The sequence below is a fragment of the Opisthocomus hoazin genome, chromosome 24 (genome assembly GCF_030867145.1).
Source record: "Opisthocomus hoazin isolate bOpiHoa1 chromosome 24, bOpiHoa1.hap1, whole genome shotgun sequence".
Lineage (NCBI taxonomy): Eukaryota > Metazoa > Chordata > Aves > Opisthocomiformes > Opisthocomidae > Opisthocomus > Opisthocomus hoazin.
The window spans coordinates 4708229-4724660 of record NC_134437.1 but is presented as its reverse complement, the minus strand read 5'-3'; the positions used below and the strand labels follow the sequence as shown (position 1 = coordinate 4724660).

General features: G+C 45.0%; 1 protein-coding gene across 7 annotated transcripts in view; it reads right to left on the bottom strand.

Annotated features, from left to right (window-relative positions):
- Nucleotides 1–16432, bottom strand: part of B3GAT1 (beta-1,3-glucuronyltransferase 1) — a 123826-nt gene that overhangs the window by 78421 nt on the left and 28973 nt on the right. The gene's annotated exons all lie outside the window — the stretch shown is intronic.

The following is a 16432-nucleotide window of genomic DNA, read 5'->3' as shown; positions in this document are numbered from 1 at the left end:
CGACTCATTTTACAATCTCTCTCTGGACAGCCACAGAGCAAGAGACAGAACCAGATGCTATAGCATGCACTGAATGCCAACTAGCTTGGTGGAGTGTGCAAGCGTCCTCATGCAGTGGAAAGGTCCTTTTGTAAACATGCCTTGTGATCAAAGGGCTGATGCTTGCTGATATTTTCAATATTAATAATCTCCCAGCTGCCTCACTCCATTCCCTGGCTCCCTATTTACCCATCCTTCATAGTTCACAGAAAGGCAGAGCTTAAAACAATAAGCTGGCTGAAGGAAAGGAAGGTTGTTTAAAACAGGAATTCACATGAAGAATAAACCATATTGACATTGCACAGAAATGCATCAAATATGTAGAAAATCATTGTATTGTCATACACTGTGCCTGGCACAGACCGAGAGGCATCTGAAGACATGTGCACACATGCATACAAAGATACTGTGCATTCACACCCACACCCCTACAAAATCCATGTACTGCATATGTTCATGGACCACACCTCCTTTCTATCCACTATGCAGACACATATGGAATCAGAGAATCAAAACATCAGTGTGTTTCATCAATCAAACAGAAAAATTTCTGCCAAAAATAAATGCACATGCAAGCTACTCCCAGAAGAAGACATGTAGTAGGCTATTTTTTTTTTGTGATGATTTGTACATTTGCCAAAGAGTAGCAAGCAGGCTAAGAAAGCCAAGAGAGAAGCGATACAGAGGCAGAAATAGCAGCAGTAGCACAGCTCTGAAAGACAACGAAGGGAGATATTTGGGCCAAGTGCTGGCTGAGAGAGACCTGAAGATGCAAGGAAAGATGATATTCTCTGTTGTCTGACTCCTGCTGTGCTCTGTGAAGCAGGACGTGGTACGTTCTTAGTCAATCAACAGGATGGCATCAAAGACCTCCGATTCCATTGCCAGTCTCTCCTCCTAATAGATGTCCTTTACCTCAAGGAGAAAGCTTTAATAAAAGCTGGCTATAAACTATGCATACACTAGGAAAATGTCATCTGCCACTGAAATACAGCCAGTACTGGCATGGCAAGCAGCAGACCTTACAGCAGCACACTGCCAGACAACCAAGCAGTTCAGCAGAGACTGTAAAACACACCACACCTGTCTGAAACTGCAGGATTGATTTAAAAGTGAGTGGAAGGAATCCAGCCAGACCTCAGCAAGCCCACTGAGGTGAGCCACGTCTCAGCAGAGAGTCCGCTGGGCTCTTCGCTGCCTGCAGGCTGCAGCCAAGCCAGTTCTTTAACTCACATGCAGGAGGACACCCCCAGCAAGCACAGCACTTGCTGGTGGAAACCCATGGTGCTAGCTGGGGTATCCTTCCACACAGGGCTTGCCTGCTGAGTCCGTGGGTTTTCTGAGTCCAAGTGCCCAGCCTTAGGCTGTCCCAGCTGCCGCTTTGTGGAGCTGCATACCTGGGAGCTGTTTAGACAAACAATGTCTCTATGCCATCAGCTGCTCAAGCTAGACCTGCAGCAAGGCTCTCCAAATGCCGTACCGTCTATTTACACATACTCTAATCTAGGATGCTGCTGGCAATTTGGTGTAGTTTTGCAAAAGTACCATATTTTGAGCCTGTCATTTTTATCTCTTTTAAGTATATAAAGCACATAAACAAAACATGTAACATCTATAAAATTTTATATAATTTTATGACATTTTGGAGACAAAATGTGGCCTACTGCACAGGTACCTGCTTGGGAAGTCAAAGCTGTTGGAAGCAAGGTCCATTTTTGATCCACTGGAGCCTGACAATGTCACAAAAATAGGACTAATACCAACTTGCCAGCAACGGTGAAAATTTATCACTACAGATATTTTGCTTTCCTTCTTTCTGGTACTTAAGGGCTTTCTAAACTCAAAGGTCAGAGAGAAACTGCTGAGAGGAATCACAATCAGAGAAAATGTTTCCAAAGGGGGAGAATCTTTTTGTAGGAAACACATGCCCAGACTGACAAGAAATCACGCCCATGGCTTTATATCATCCCAGGACTGGGCTACGTGCTAGCTTGAAAAACGCACTCCATTTTCAGACTCCATTTTAGTAGCTGCATTTCTAGCGTAATCCACTGAGAACTTCGGGCTATCTAAATGCCCGCTTTATCACCACATCCCTAATATATGCAAAGCACAGTGATTTTATCTATTGCTAGAATACTGTGTTGTGTTTCTAGAATTGCACTTTAGAAGCCTGCTTATACAGGTTAGGATTTCACTTCCTTCCTTCCTTCCCTGCACAAATAAATATCATCATTTAAATGCAGTAGGTGTCATGTCAGGACATTAGGACCAGGGTTTTAATCCTGATACATGAGGATGTGGACATTTCAGAAAGGAAACCAAAAGCTTCTTCCTCCTGGGCTCTTAGATACAAGAAGACTGCAGACAATCAGGCACCAGGACTGCGATTCACACCATCAGTCCTTCAGCACTGGAGGCCACAGACTGACAGTCAAGTTAAGTTTCACAGAGCTGGCAAAGCTCTGGTCAGTGGTCCTTGATCTACCCCCTCTGCTAAAGACAAGGCTGGAGGAATTCAGAACTGTCTTGCCCAGGCAAGAAGTCCCTGCAGCTCCCCAGTGCCCTGCCATCAACACCAGTACACATCCATCAGCTGCCCCCAGTATTCACAGGACATTTTCTTCTGGCTTAGCAGGGGCTGTTCATTAAGAATCCCCATTGCACTTATTGGTGAAAAATCTTCTTCCAGGACTGGCAGATGGGGAGGGAGGAGAGGTGCAGTGTGAAATCCAAACATCTGCTAGCTGTTCTTCTTCACTCATGCTGTGCTCACAAGACAGACCCCATGGAGGGAGGGAAGGAGAGGATGCCATTGACAGCAGTTTACACAAAGATGTTTAAAGCACAGAAAAGCAGGGGAGTTTCCTTGAGAAAGAATGTAGCAGGACTTTTTTTTCTTCAGATGAGTTTAGTCCTGGTGAAAGGCCTCTGACTAACAGCCCAGGGTCCGAAGTGTGATAAATCTGCAGAATTGTACAGAAAAGGCAGAGCTACCTCCTCCTCGGCCCTCACAGAGCTCCCTCTGCAGGTGAAAGAGCAGCCCAGCTCTTTTTGTATTGCATTTTTCATTTATGGAAAACGTTGCATAAATCCCCAGTGACCAAGTGCACAGCGATACATTTACTGGGAAGAAAAAGGGAAGCTGCAGCCCTCTGCATGCTCATCTTTCACCGTGGCATGTGCTCACGGCGCTGTACACAGCAGGCGCCAAAGAAAACCCTCTTAACAAACCCACCTTGCAACGGCACCTTGCAATGAAGACATGGGAACTTGTGAATACATAAAGTAACGGAGGAGGAGAGTGAGGAAAGGGCATCACATATACGATGAATACAGGTAAATTATTACTTTTTTCAAATGCATAATTAAGCTGTAGAATTCACTACCAGAGAAAATAGAGACCAAGAGGATTTTAAAAATAACTAATACAAATACTGAGCTTGGCCACAGCTGCTATAAAAGATAAAGAAAAGCATGAGAGCAAAGATCCCTCTTTGCAGCCAAGCACTGCCAGCCATTTAGACAGGACAGAAGATTAGCTAGACCCTTCCAGCGGACTCGGGTAGCACTCCTCATACTTCTGTTTGCTACTCTGCCCACTCCTTCCCCAGCGCCTTTGCTGGGTGATGCTAACAAGGAACCTGATTAGCATTCAAGGACCGGTTGTGCCAATTAGACCCCGGCACACACTGGGGCTGGGTCCAAGCGCTGATGCTACTTCTCCGGCTGCCAAGTGCCTCGTGGTCATGCTATGGAGCACAGCCAGAGTGTCACCTTCCATTAAGAGGTAGCAGAGGATGTGCTCCCCCAGCCAGCTAGGGCAGCAAGCCGGTGCAGAAGGGCTGGGGGACACAGCTCTGCCCCATTTGATCTAGGCTGGATCGCTGGCAAGCTATCAGGGTTTGACACGTGCATCAGAACATGACTGGCCTCTGATGAGGCACCATGCGCATCTTCACAGAACACAAGAGGTGCCGGTAGATGTCTGTGCTATTTTGTGGGCCTCTAGGGCACTGCTGGATGCTGCCAAGTCCTGGTCAGGCTCTGAGAGGCAAAGCCCTGCAGGAAGATGAAATCCCTTTGGAGTTCACAGAGCAGGAGCACAGCAGGAGTTAGAAACGCAGCCTGGTAACCATATTTTCTGGCCCGCCAGGCTGCTTGTGGCAGAGGCATAGACGACTCCTGACAATATGGCAGCCACCATCTGCTTAGGACCTGGACAGAACTGCGATCCTTGCAGCCAGCCAGAGACGAAAGTCTTCCTGGCTTGCCAGATAGTGGTGGCAGGACCAGGGCAGGAAAGGAGGAGGGACAGAAGATAGAGAGATCTCTAAATCAGCTATAAATTATAGCAGACGCAAATCTTTGGTGGTAAGGAACAGAATTTGTCCTTTCCAAAGGAAGGAAAGGAGACCCCATCCCACCTGAATAACTGGAGGGTGGGTGAGGAGGGGCATGGCAGCTGGCAGCAATACTCTTTTCTTTTCTGCCCTGGCAGTCTGCAATCATGTAGATGTGACAGGGAGTGGAAAAGGAGAAGTGCAGCCTTCAAGGGGCAGGTGAGGATATCTTTGCATGTGCCAAGACCAGTAGACCTTGCTTTCTGGAAGCACAGCTATTTCCTCACTCTCCAGTATCAAATGGAGTGATTATCAGACAGATTGGTCATACCACAAAGCAACAGAGACGGTCTGTGATGGAGCAGAGAAACAGAATAAACAACAGGTATATTTCTTTGATATTTCATTTTGACGGCAGAAAATGAGTAGAAAAAATGTGTACTATGATCATCAGCTTATTTTTCTTTTCAATTCTTCTTTTAGTCAGCAGTCAAACAATTAGGCCTTTGCACAGAACTAATATCAGAAAATGATACATCCCTGTCCTGCTTGGGTGAATAAAATACATCCTGAAATAGCTACAGTCTCATAGCTATGGCTCATAGCTATCAAGAATACTGGTCAGGGTTAAATCTCTCTTTCTTTTCAATTATTTTTTCATAAATTAAAATCCAAATGACAATAAATCATGCTATAAAAATTAAAATGCCATTTGCTTTTATCAGAACTAAAATTAAGCCATACACGCTGAAGACAGAACAAAGAGGGAGAGGGAAAGAGCAAGAGAAGGATGATGACTAATTTTTCTTCCATTTTGGTGCAGGTGAGATGAGTCACGAGGTCTGCATCAGGAACTGGGTCACAGGACTTTTTCAGACTTCATGTTTCGGTCTACACAATTAAAACCAAGCCCAAGCTGAGACTCCTTAGCAGCGACCGAGCCTGACTGACAGCAGGTCTCAAGGCCTTCTCTGAATCACCTTAGCACCCTGGTAGAAAGGCACTACCAAAGCTGCCTCTAAAGTTTCCAGTTCTCCTGTAAGGCTCTTGGAACTTTGCATATAGTTTTACAGAATTTGCTCGCATTTAGGCAATTGATAAAAGTTATTGCAACAATAAAACTTAATTAAAAACACTGAACTTTTTTACTCTTTCCTTCCTCTCTTCAAATAGAAGCAACACCTGTTTCTGACCTTTTCACACCATTCCCATTGTGTCTTCAAGCAAAGCTGAAGCTGACTGCATGCATATGGGTACATGTGTATATGAAACGTTGACAACCAAACTACACATCTTCTGCATAAAACTTAGATGAGTCAGACCATAAAGATCATGAATTTCTGGGCTCTGTCCAGGACTGAGCTGTACTTATGACAGTGTTATCAAACCTAAAAGAAAGACTGGGGTTCAGTTCAGGGCTACAGCATTACAGCAGCAGCAAGCTAGACATGGCAGATTTTCTCCTTGCAGTGTAAATACTGGCTAACGCTCCCTTCCAAGAGCACAGAAGACCACAACGCCAGACAACATTAAGCAAGATTTAGACTGGTCAGCGCTTCTCTTCAATTGTTTTGCTCAATTATCTTTCCTCCTCACATATTCCGAAGTCTACAGGAGAAAGAGCTATTTCAACTTTAAAGAGAGCATGAAATGGTATTTGCATTTTCACAAGGCATTAACCTTGAATCACAGGACATCCCATTGCCTGAAGGAGGTGGTGTATTCAGTGAGAGGAAGGAGGGAAAACAAATTGCATCTGCTTGCTCAAAGGCCAACAGTGGCCAGAGATACAGCTGCTCATTAACTTCAACAAGAGCTAAGGCATCGAAATAGACCTGAGCTGCTCGAATTCTCTGCCTAGCTCTGCTCTGTATGGTAATATTGGGAGAAAGAATTATGAAAACATAATGGGAAAGCAATGAAATATGACCAAAGTCTTGTAATGATAAAATATAATGACTCGTAATGAAGAAGAGGCAGAAGAAAAAAAAAACAATTCTTGTGAAACAAAAATAAAGAGACAGGAAGAGTAAGAGAAGGAAGGGGGGAGTAAAGAAGAAGAGAAAGGAAGCATCAGCTGGAAATTACATTTAACTTTTCCACTTAGTGTTTTAAAACCAAAAAGCAATTACTGCCAGGCTGGCATTGCCTTTCTGCACATTAATTCCCTATTATGAATAAAATTAATGAGTTTAACAAACTCCTCGTCCTCGTAAAGTTGTGCTCTTCATTACTGGTGTTAATAATTCGCCAGGGACCTTGACTCCAAAGCCCAGTACCATGTCCTCATTTTTTAAAGGTTAAAAAAAGAAAGCAGAGATAAGGTGGGGAAGAAGATTTCAAGAAATGAAGATGATAATGGGACTTGACCCAGGCTGATGCAGTGCAGAGTGAATGTCACTCTTTATTCAATGGCCTGGGTGGTAAAATGGCAGTCTGACTCAACGAGGAGGATACTTCTACTTTTGCTCCAGTGGAAACCATGCACAAATCAAGCTCGAACCGCTCCAATTCTTGCATGGCAAATTTAGAGTGCTTGAAAAGTAGGCAGACCAGCAATACCTTGCTGTCTCATCTCTGCCTTTCATTTGGAAACAAAGATATCAGGGAGGGGACACATACATAATTTAAATGGCATACAGGCAGCATTGGAGAGAAACCTCCTCCAGCTACAGAAAGGCCTACAAGGCTTTGCACAGTGGCAGATGGTGCCGATTGCTCACTATTGCCATGTGGGATCTCTGTCTTGCAATAAGAGATTCAGAGCTGCTTGATTCTACAGCCTGAGACCCGAAGCTCACCAGGCAGAGTGCAGCATCGCATGTCCCGGTGCTGGGACTGTGAGAAGATGCAGAGGAAAGCCTGCTGGTTACTGAGGATGTTGAACTAGGGCTGTGCAACTGTAAAGCCACGTGATTTCCTCCCAAAAGGCCAGATGGCTGGAACAGGAAAATTTCTGCACTGGCAAGTGAAAAACCCTCACCCATCTACCTGAATTCATTGGGGAAATCTGGCTGAGAGGGCAGAAATGCACAAAACTTGCTATGAGATGTATACTGATACCATGCTGGGAGGGCCCTGTATCTGCAAGGGGAACCTCAGCTAGCAGGCTGGCATCTGTGCTAGAATGTCTTTTCCAAAAGATGGCCCTTCTACAGGCCAGCTGGAGAAGTTTAAGAAGTTGTCTCCCTACCTCACGGCACTGTTATTGCCCTTCTGTCAGAAGTTACTGTCCCTGCAGCTCAGCAGACAGATTGCTTCTTGAGAGCATTCCTTGATCCACTTCAGTCATAATCATCCAGCTTTGCTCAAATGGCATAAATGATATGTTTGCACTAACCTGGCTGAGTCTGATGGAAGCAGCTTACAGAGCACTCATGTGAAACATTCCTCCCACAGACAGGCAAAAGTAATCTTTGGTAGAGATACGGGTTACAAATAGCTAGGGCAGGGCTGCAGCTTTAAAACCTACAGAGCTCTGTAAAACAAACGTGCCCATAGGCTTATCAGCATGAGGCCCTTTGCATCAGACATTTGAGGAACAACTAGCAAATTGCAGGGTCCTACAGTACATAAGTTTTATCTTGAAGCCTCCTGTCCAAAAGTTAGGCAGGATGCAGATCTGAACAGTCCAAGCCAGTATAGGTGTGTACACTGAATATGCACTGGGTTTTCTAAACACCCTCAGCAAAACTTACAAGAGTCTTAAGTTAGCTATAATGTTAACAGCATGGCATTGTCCTTAAATTTTCTGTCCTCAACACATAGGTGTTTACTTCTGCGAAGTGAACAAACATAGCACAGATCCTTCACGGATCAGAGCACTGAAACACATTTTCTTTCCAAAGCCTTCTGGGCAGAGGACTCCCTATATAAAAAGCTAGAGTTCACCAGGCAGTGGCAGGTTTAAGTCACCTACTTTGTCCTCTCTGTACATTAGAATTTAAAACCTACAATAAAAAGGCTGAGAGGGGAACTTTAATAAAAACATTTTTAAAATCTGTTTGAGATTTCAATTGATTCAGCCTCCTGCACAGCAGCTAATGTTTATACTGCACTTTCTGCACAGATTTAAGCACCATCAATGCCCTCAAACACTTTTTTTCTTTTACACAAATTGTCCTCTTTCCTCAGCTCTGTTATTTCCTAATGGTACGACAATTTCACAGCCTCTCTCTCTTACTAAATGACCAGGGCAGGTCTTGGATCTCCTGAAGCCGATGGTCTTTGCCAGAGGGTGAGTGTAAAAGAGATTAGAATTAAAGTCAGATGCCAGACGCCCAACTGTCACCTGCTCCAAGCTAGAGACAACCAGGTCCCAATCCTGCATAAATCTAGACTGGCACTGACTAGTGGCAGCTGGGTAACAGCATGACCTGAGTTTGGCGAGGTTCAAGCCCAGTGTGAACAGACAGGTTTCTGTACCATTAATGTACACTTCAGATGGCACTAACTCCACTCCACTGGCTTCTGCTGACCAGAAATGGGAGCCATTTCTCAGCTGCAGAGGAGGAGGTTTGAGGCATCATGGTGGTACAAGGTGTGGAGTAAGAATTTGCTCATTTTGTTCCCCTCCTGGACATCCTCTGGATTCCAGAGGTGCCACACTAGCACCTTTCATCAGTTCTGATCTATTTATGAAAGTGTCTAAAGCACACAAAGACTAAATTTCCATTCAGTGCAGACATCTCTCTTTGCTGGAAAATGTCCTTCCTCTCCTGGGTAGGAGAGAGCTCAAGGAGCCATCAAACAAGAAGCAAGATGAGAGCTGTGTCTCATCCACAGAAAATCACTATTCAAAATATAGTGACGAGGAATGCACTGCTGTAGTCAGGCAAACATATTCAAGGCAAAAGGAGTCACGTCAGCTGCTCCGGAGGGTGACTTCTGCCAGTGGTTAGAGCGCCTCGTTGTATTGCTTGTTCTCATTTATAGTCCCTCCCTACAAGGAACTAAGAGACAGCAAGTATTATTGATCAAAATGCACCAGGTACCAAAGTATCCATTTAGCAGTTTGGCTGCACAGGAGAGGAAACATAAATGTGTTGTAATCCCACAAGCAAAGCACTCAGGAAGAGGAATAAGGAAGCCTCACACAAGCAGTATGCTCTTGTTCTTTTTCATTTCCAAAAGTCAAATACTGCTTTTATTCTTGAAAAAGCCATCAACCACCAACCACTAGGACACAATAAGCTTTTAGTACATCCTGGGTTTCAGACAGGATACTGGAAGTGGGCTTTTTCTACTACATAGAGATCTCTAGTGCTAAAATTAAAAGAACCTATCAGATTGAGAGAAGCGAAAAACCCCCAACCTTAAATACTACCTTTAATGGTCAAGTTCCAAGTTCCAGCACGCAAACATTAGACAATTTCAGAACCAGGCTCACCCAGCCATGTTTAGTTCAGCTCTCTCTGCAGACGCATTATGATTAGTCTGCCACTGGAGTGTCCCGCCATATGCTATCTCTGTGATCCCAACCTCGTCCAAAGCCGGTTCTATCCTCGTCCGGTAGACATGGTGCCCTGCAACTGAACAGCTACTCAGGGGTTTGTTTTACCTTCAAAGCTCTTTGTGTGGTCCTAAGCCTTATTTGCAGCTTGCTTTTCAAGCCCTGCTGTGCATGCAGAACTGTTCACTTTCTCCCAGTCTTTTCTGAAGTGCTTATCTATACACATCTAAACAAACATGAGTGGATTTATCTTTATAAAACTGAAACAGGAGTTCATGTGGAAGGTCACTAGCCCTGTGTTGTACTGTGTTCAAAGGGGGAGGGAGGGCAAAGCTGAAATACAAATGATTAATTCCCCTTTAATTTTGTAGCCTGCTTAAGTCTTGCCCTAAATGTGCTTGTGCTCTGTGATTCTCAACTGAATCTAACAGAAATACGAAATTCAATGAAATTTGCATGTTTGTCTTCCTCAGGTTTAACTCAAAATCTCTAATGATGATAAATAAATACATAAGATTCTGCTGTGCTCATCAGGAGTTTTGAAACATTGCAAACCAAAGCAAAATGTAACTCTATCACCTTGAAATAATTTCTGTCCTTGGTAGCTCTCATTTCACCCAAACTAAGATAGTGAAAGTTTAGAGAAGAAAAATCCTGTACTTCTGAGAAGAACCTGAGTTTGGAAAATGGGAATTCAATTAAAATGAAGATGTTGCAGGAGGTGTAGTCCACAGGTAATGTCCTTGTGAATGGACCTAGTGCCTTGTCTTTTTTTTTCACATTGGTCAACCCATCGAGGAGGGATGTTGTAGCTGTCAGTGCACGGCTCTGTGCAGAGCCCACGGAGCTGGGTACAGCCGGACAAGGTCCTGAACAGCATCTAACCTGGTATCAGAAATGTGTCAACACAGCCTAGGGGCCTTCCATCGTGCTGATGACAGCCACACAGCTCCTTTGGAGCTGGATGGTAAAGCACACTGTGATGCCTGCATCTCTTTTACTGACTGGATTTCAAACTTGCCATAAAGAACTGTAATCTATGTAGCTTTCTGACTGTAAAATTTCTTTGGAGGCCTGATTCTCTTTTGCCCTGTAGCTTCTTTACACTTAAGGGGGCTGAGGTTTGGTCTAACTGCAATTTACTGCAATTTTAAACCCTATTACCCCCTCAGCATGGTGCTGTATAAATGCAATGCAGGGCCTTTAATTTTCTAGACAAAGGTATTATTTGAGTTCCTTTCATAGCCTAATTATTACTTAGCAAATATCATGTTGTGGTGAGTATTTATGGATAATTCTGAGATAATATCTAATTATATGGTTAGAACTTATAATGATGGGAAAGCCTCAAATATCTAGAGTCCAGATTTTTTAGACTACCCCAGAACCCCAGGTATTTCCAAGCACTTGTAAACGGAGCTAGGATTTATGGGTTTTTTACTATTTCTAGCATGCAAAACAGCTCTTGCTACAACATCTCAGACTGCTTACTGGAATTTGGATTCATGTGTAGGTACGGACTGCTTTGAACTTCTGAGTGACCTGACATAGCTCTAAACCTGATTAACTCACCAGATAGCCTGAGTCTGTGGATAATTTATATGACTGAACAGGCAGACCTTTCAGGGAATATACTCTTAGGCGAAAATGGTCTGTGCTAAACAGAGAAAAAGGTTTGACTCAATAGAAATTTCTCATTTTCAGAAACATGACGGGACAGATAGGGCATGGAGAAGAGAAGGGGTTTGGAGGCCGGTAACTAGTGGTGTCCCCCAGGGGTCAGTACTGGGTCAGTACTGGGCCCAGCCTTGTTCAACTTCTTCATCAACGACTTGGATGAAGAGTTAGAGTGTACCCTCAGCAAGTTTGCTGATGACACCAAACTGGGAGGTGTGGTGGATACACCAGCAGGCTGTGCTGCCATTCAGCGTGACCTGGACAGGCTGGAAAGCTGGGCAGAGAGGAACCTGATGAGGTTCAACAAAGGCAAATGCAGGGTCCTGCACCTGGGGAGGAACAACCCCGTGCATCAGTACAGGCTTGGGGTGGACCTGCTGGAGAGCAGCTCTGTGGAGAGAGACCTGGGTGTCCTAGTGGACAACAGGTTAACCATGAGCCAGCAGTGTGCCCTGGCTGCCAAGAAGGCCAATGGCATTCTGGGATGCATCAAGAGGAGTGTGGCCAGCAGGTCGAGGGAGGTTCTCCTTCCCCTCTACACTGCCCTGGTGAGGCCTCATCTGGAGTACTGTGTCCAGTGCTGGGCTCCCCAGTTCAAGAAAGATGAGGAGCTACTGGAGAGAGTCCAGCAGAGGGCTACAAGGATGGTGAGGGGACTGGAACATCTCTCCTACGAGGAGAGGCCGAGGGAGCTGGGCTTGTTCAGCCTGAAGAAGAGAAGGCTGAGAAGAGACCTTATAAATGCTTACAAATATCTGAAGGGTGGGTGTCAGGAGGATGGGGCCAAGCTCTTTTCAGTGGTGTCCAGTGACAGGACAAGGGGCAATGGGCACCAACAGAAGCAGAGGAAGTTCCGTCTGAACATGAGGAAGAATTTCTTTACTCTGAGGGTGACGGAGCACTGGAACAGGCTGCCCAGGGAGGTGGTGGAGTCTCCTTCTCTGGAGATATTCCAGACCCGCCTGGACAAGGTCCTCTACAGCCTACTGTAGGTGACCCTGCTTCGGCAGGAGGGTTGGACGAGATGACCCACAGAGGTCCCTTCCAACCCCTACCATTCTGTGATTCTGTGATTCTGTGGTTGTGGGGGAGAAGTTTGTTCATGTTTCTCTCAACCTTGTGAATTAGTAACTGTTCTTTGCTGCAAGCGCTTCCCTGCACTGCTGTGACCTGCAGCATGCCGAATTGCTGCACGCAGAATCGGTCCAAGGAGATACACAAACTGTGTTTCCTGTGCACTGGCGCAGAGCTAAGCTCCAACTTCCACAGGTCACGAAGTCAGTTCATTAAACCACCCGTGACATCTTGGGCAGCCCCAAATGAAGTTTAGTCTTATCAGGTAACAAACAAGCTCTTGGCCTCCTGGACTTGAACCTATGAGTCAATACCTCTCCCAGCTGAGACTGTAGACATAATGATTAATTCACTGCTGGCTGCCTGGGTAAATGGCTACATAAATACAGAAGAAATGGTGCCTAGACAATCAGATACTGCAATCTGGAAAGACAAAGAAATCTAGAGATACATGGAGAAAGGGAGACAGACCGGTATAAAATTGTAAGAACTGTTTTGAATGGGTCAAAGCAATAGCCTTGCTGGATCACAGCCCTGACAAAGACCAGTAGCAAAAGTTTAAGGAAGAACAGAATATGTTCAGAGAAATCCTGTACCTCCCTTCAAATTCTGGCAATCATAGGCAGACTGCAGTTAGATCATTGTATTTTATCGTTACTAGTAAACCTGTATTTTGTGAACCATCTCATGAAGACAAAGAAATGGACAAGGCCAAAGCTTTGGTGACTGTTTTTATCACCTCCTGGTGTTGTCTTGAGTAAGTCTCAGAGGCGATGCCATCGTCCAGCTGGGGCGCTGCGGGGAAGTTGGGAGAGCTTGAGAACCTCACTTGTGGGGTGGTTGCAACATGCGATTTGTAGCTGCGAAGCCTGGGTTCCACTGGCAGCACCACCTTTAACTCAAGCAAGTGGCTTCATATCTGTTAGCCTTGATTTACCCCTGTAAAATGAGTTTAACAGACTACTTCATGAAGTAGTCTCAATTAATTAGCATTTGTAAAACTGCTCTGAGATTCCCAGATGAAAGGCTGGCCTGGAATGGCAAATTGCTAATGATAATTAATAGTTATTCATGATCTCTTTACAGAATTCCAAATTATTTTCTGAGGGGAAGAAAGGAGGGATAGAGGCTCTCAAGACAGAGATCACTAAAAAACCCCACGACAGCTATACCTCCCTGCCTGCCCCACCTCCTTCCCCAGCATTAATAGGAAGAACTGATACCTCTTATGAGCAGAGGAAATGGAAGGTAAAAAAGGCCCCAGGTGCTCCTGTATTCACTACACGTTCTTCCTCTGGCATGCAACATAGCTGGGGAAGGGTAGGAAGGGGGAGTGAGACAGCAGGAGTGGATGAACAGGGGTGTTACATTACTCTCGCAAATGGATGCAAAAGCAGCCCTAATTAAACAGATGTTCTTAATAATACTCTGACAACTGTCCCTGCTTTAATTTGCTTCAGAGTAAAGATTAATATAACAATGCAACAATACTTTACAAGGGGAGAAAAGCGAGCTGAGCTAATAAAAGGCAGTAGCTTACATGGTATATCATTGCTTTTCTTTCTGCTTGTCTAGCGAATATTTACCTCCTCTGGGAGCAGTTTTCATATTTATTTGATTGCTCCTCCAAGCTAAAGCGGACTTTGTGGTACATGCAAAAGGATTAATGCCCGGGCCAAGAGGTGTGCTGGGTGCAGAGCCACATCATGGGTCTCCGTGGTAACTCTCCAGCTGGAGGAAAGAGCCCAGTGGCACTGAAGTTAGCAGCGCTATTAACCACAAGCTATGGTAGCAGAGAATGAATTCCAGGCTCATGTAACAGTAAACTTCTAAAGCAGTGGTAAGCGAGCCACAGAAGATGGGAGATTACGTTCAGGCTGATCTTCGGACCAAAGGAGGAGTGCTGCATAGTCTCGGTGTCATAGGCTGACATGAAAAGAGCAGAAACAGAGAGGCCAGGCAAGCAGGCCACAGAGAAAACCATTCCTGAACTCTTGGGAAGGAGTCAGGACTTCTGTGCAGCTACTCTCATCTCACATATGTGTGCTGGAGTAGTTTAAAATGAGAACAGCCGTACTTTTGCACCTACTTTCCTTTATGCAGGAGGCCAATAGCCACAAGACAAGACTGTTGCATTGCCTCCCTTGATCATCCTGAGTCTGAGCTCCTACCCCAGTGGATACAGAGTTACATAACAAAACAATCTTTGGCTGAGCAATGTTCATTTTTTCCCAGTTTGAATTGCACAGAGTTTAGCAGCAAGAAAGAAACCAAGCTCTCTCAAGTGGAAGAGCTGTCTCTAGTATCCATAGGTGAGTCTGAACCTTTTTATCATTCAGGTCATTCAAACAGGGACCTTTCCACAAACAGGAACAGACCACAAATCTTTGATTTTTAAAATAACTTCATGCCTGAATATGATGCTTCATATCTAACAATACAGCGTCTTCGAATATTATGTGTGGGCCAGCAGATGAGCCCCAAGAAAAGAGGGAGAGCATCCCTCCTCAGCACGATCGGCTATTATGAGCAAGCGTGGTTTTGCTACCCTGTACCTGAACCGAAACAAACTGCAGAAATGATCTGGCACCTCTGCAAATAATGTCTGCCACTGCTGCGTGTGCTCTTCTATGTCAGCTGCTTTCTCAAGCTGCTTTCCTCTGTCTGAAAGGTGCCCTGCTTGCGGATCTTGTCCTGGCAGCTTTATGCTGGGCATAGCCTGGGGTGGGGCTTATTTTGAGTTCAGCTGTGACCCTGGGCTACAGCTCTGCACCTCCCAAATCATGCATGAGCAAAAGCAAGTGAAAGTCTGTGCATGTCACAGAGCTTCACTCGGACACTTTGTCCCGCAGTTTGCCAAGAGGATGTACAAATTATCTCGTTCCAGCAAAAAACAAACAAATGGGAAACAACTGGCTTATGAATCACCTCATTAAATTTTCCATGCCAAATCTCTTCCTTTCCAACAGCTAGGAGAATAACTGCGCTAAACACTGGAGGCACTGGGAACACGCATGCTGTCGGGCAGAGTGAGAAGCTGAGAGAGAAGGAGAGAGACAGAGAGAGGGGCAACAGCAGAGAGCAAGGAAGACATCAAGGGAGCAGACACAAAAGGTGAAGTGTGAGAAAGAGGAAAGGCAGGAGCTTTGGCAAAAGAAAGAAGGAAGGAAGAAAAAGGCTCACTCCATGGAATATGAGTAACCTACCATTTGACTCTTCTTTAAATATTTTAAAGCTTTATTTGTTATGCAATTTGTGAAGCTGTTTACGATAATGAAGCCCTTAGACAATAAGTGGGAAAGCTAAAGCAAAGAGCAGAGGCTGTCAGCTATGTACAATGCCCTCTGATGGAATTAATGAGCCTTGTTTACTTTCTCGCTATTTACAGCTTTCTGAAACGTCAGGTGCCACGCAGACTGTCCTGGCAAAAGCACATCATCAACCTCCCCCCCACGTCCACCCACTATCCTGACTTTTCACTGGAACCCCCTATCCACTGATGGACATTTGAATGCAGTCTCCAAACATTTTTCACACTGGGGACTGCAATCCTCACGAATGGACTCATTATTAGCGGTAACACACCACTGTGGCTGTAGAATTCCTGGAGTTGTTACACTTAATGGAGTTATCAGCATACACACAGTCACCATAGTTGAAATGACTGTGTACAGGCGAAAGCTCTTCAGACCCTTGCAGCTAAGAGGTTCCCTTGGTCTCTGCTCTCAAGCAGGGACAAAGCTGTGCATGTCTGCTGGAATTACCACAGCTAAATTGATGAATGCTTCAGGCACGGACTGACCTGGTCTTCTTCTTGGCAATTACCTTGCATTGCTCTGGGCTTTCC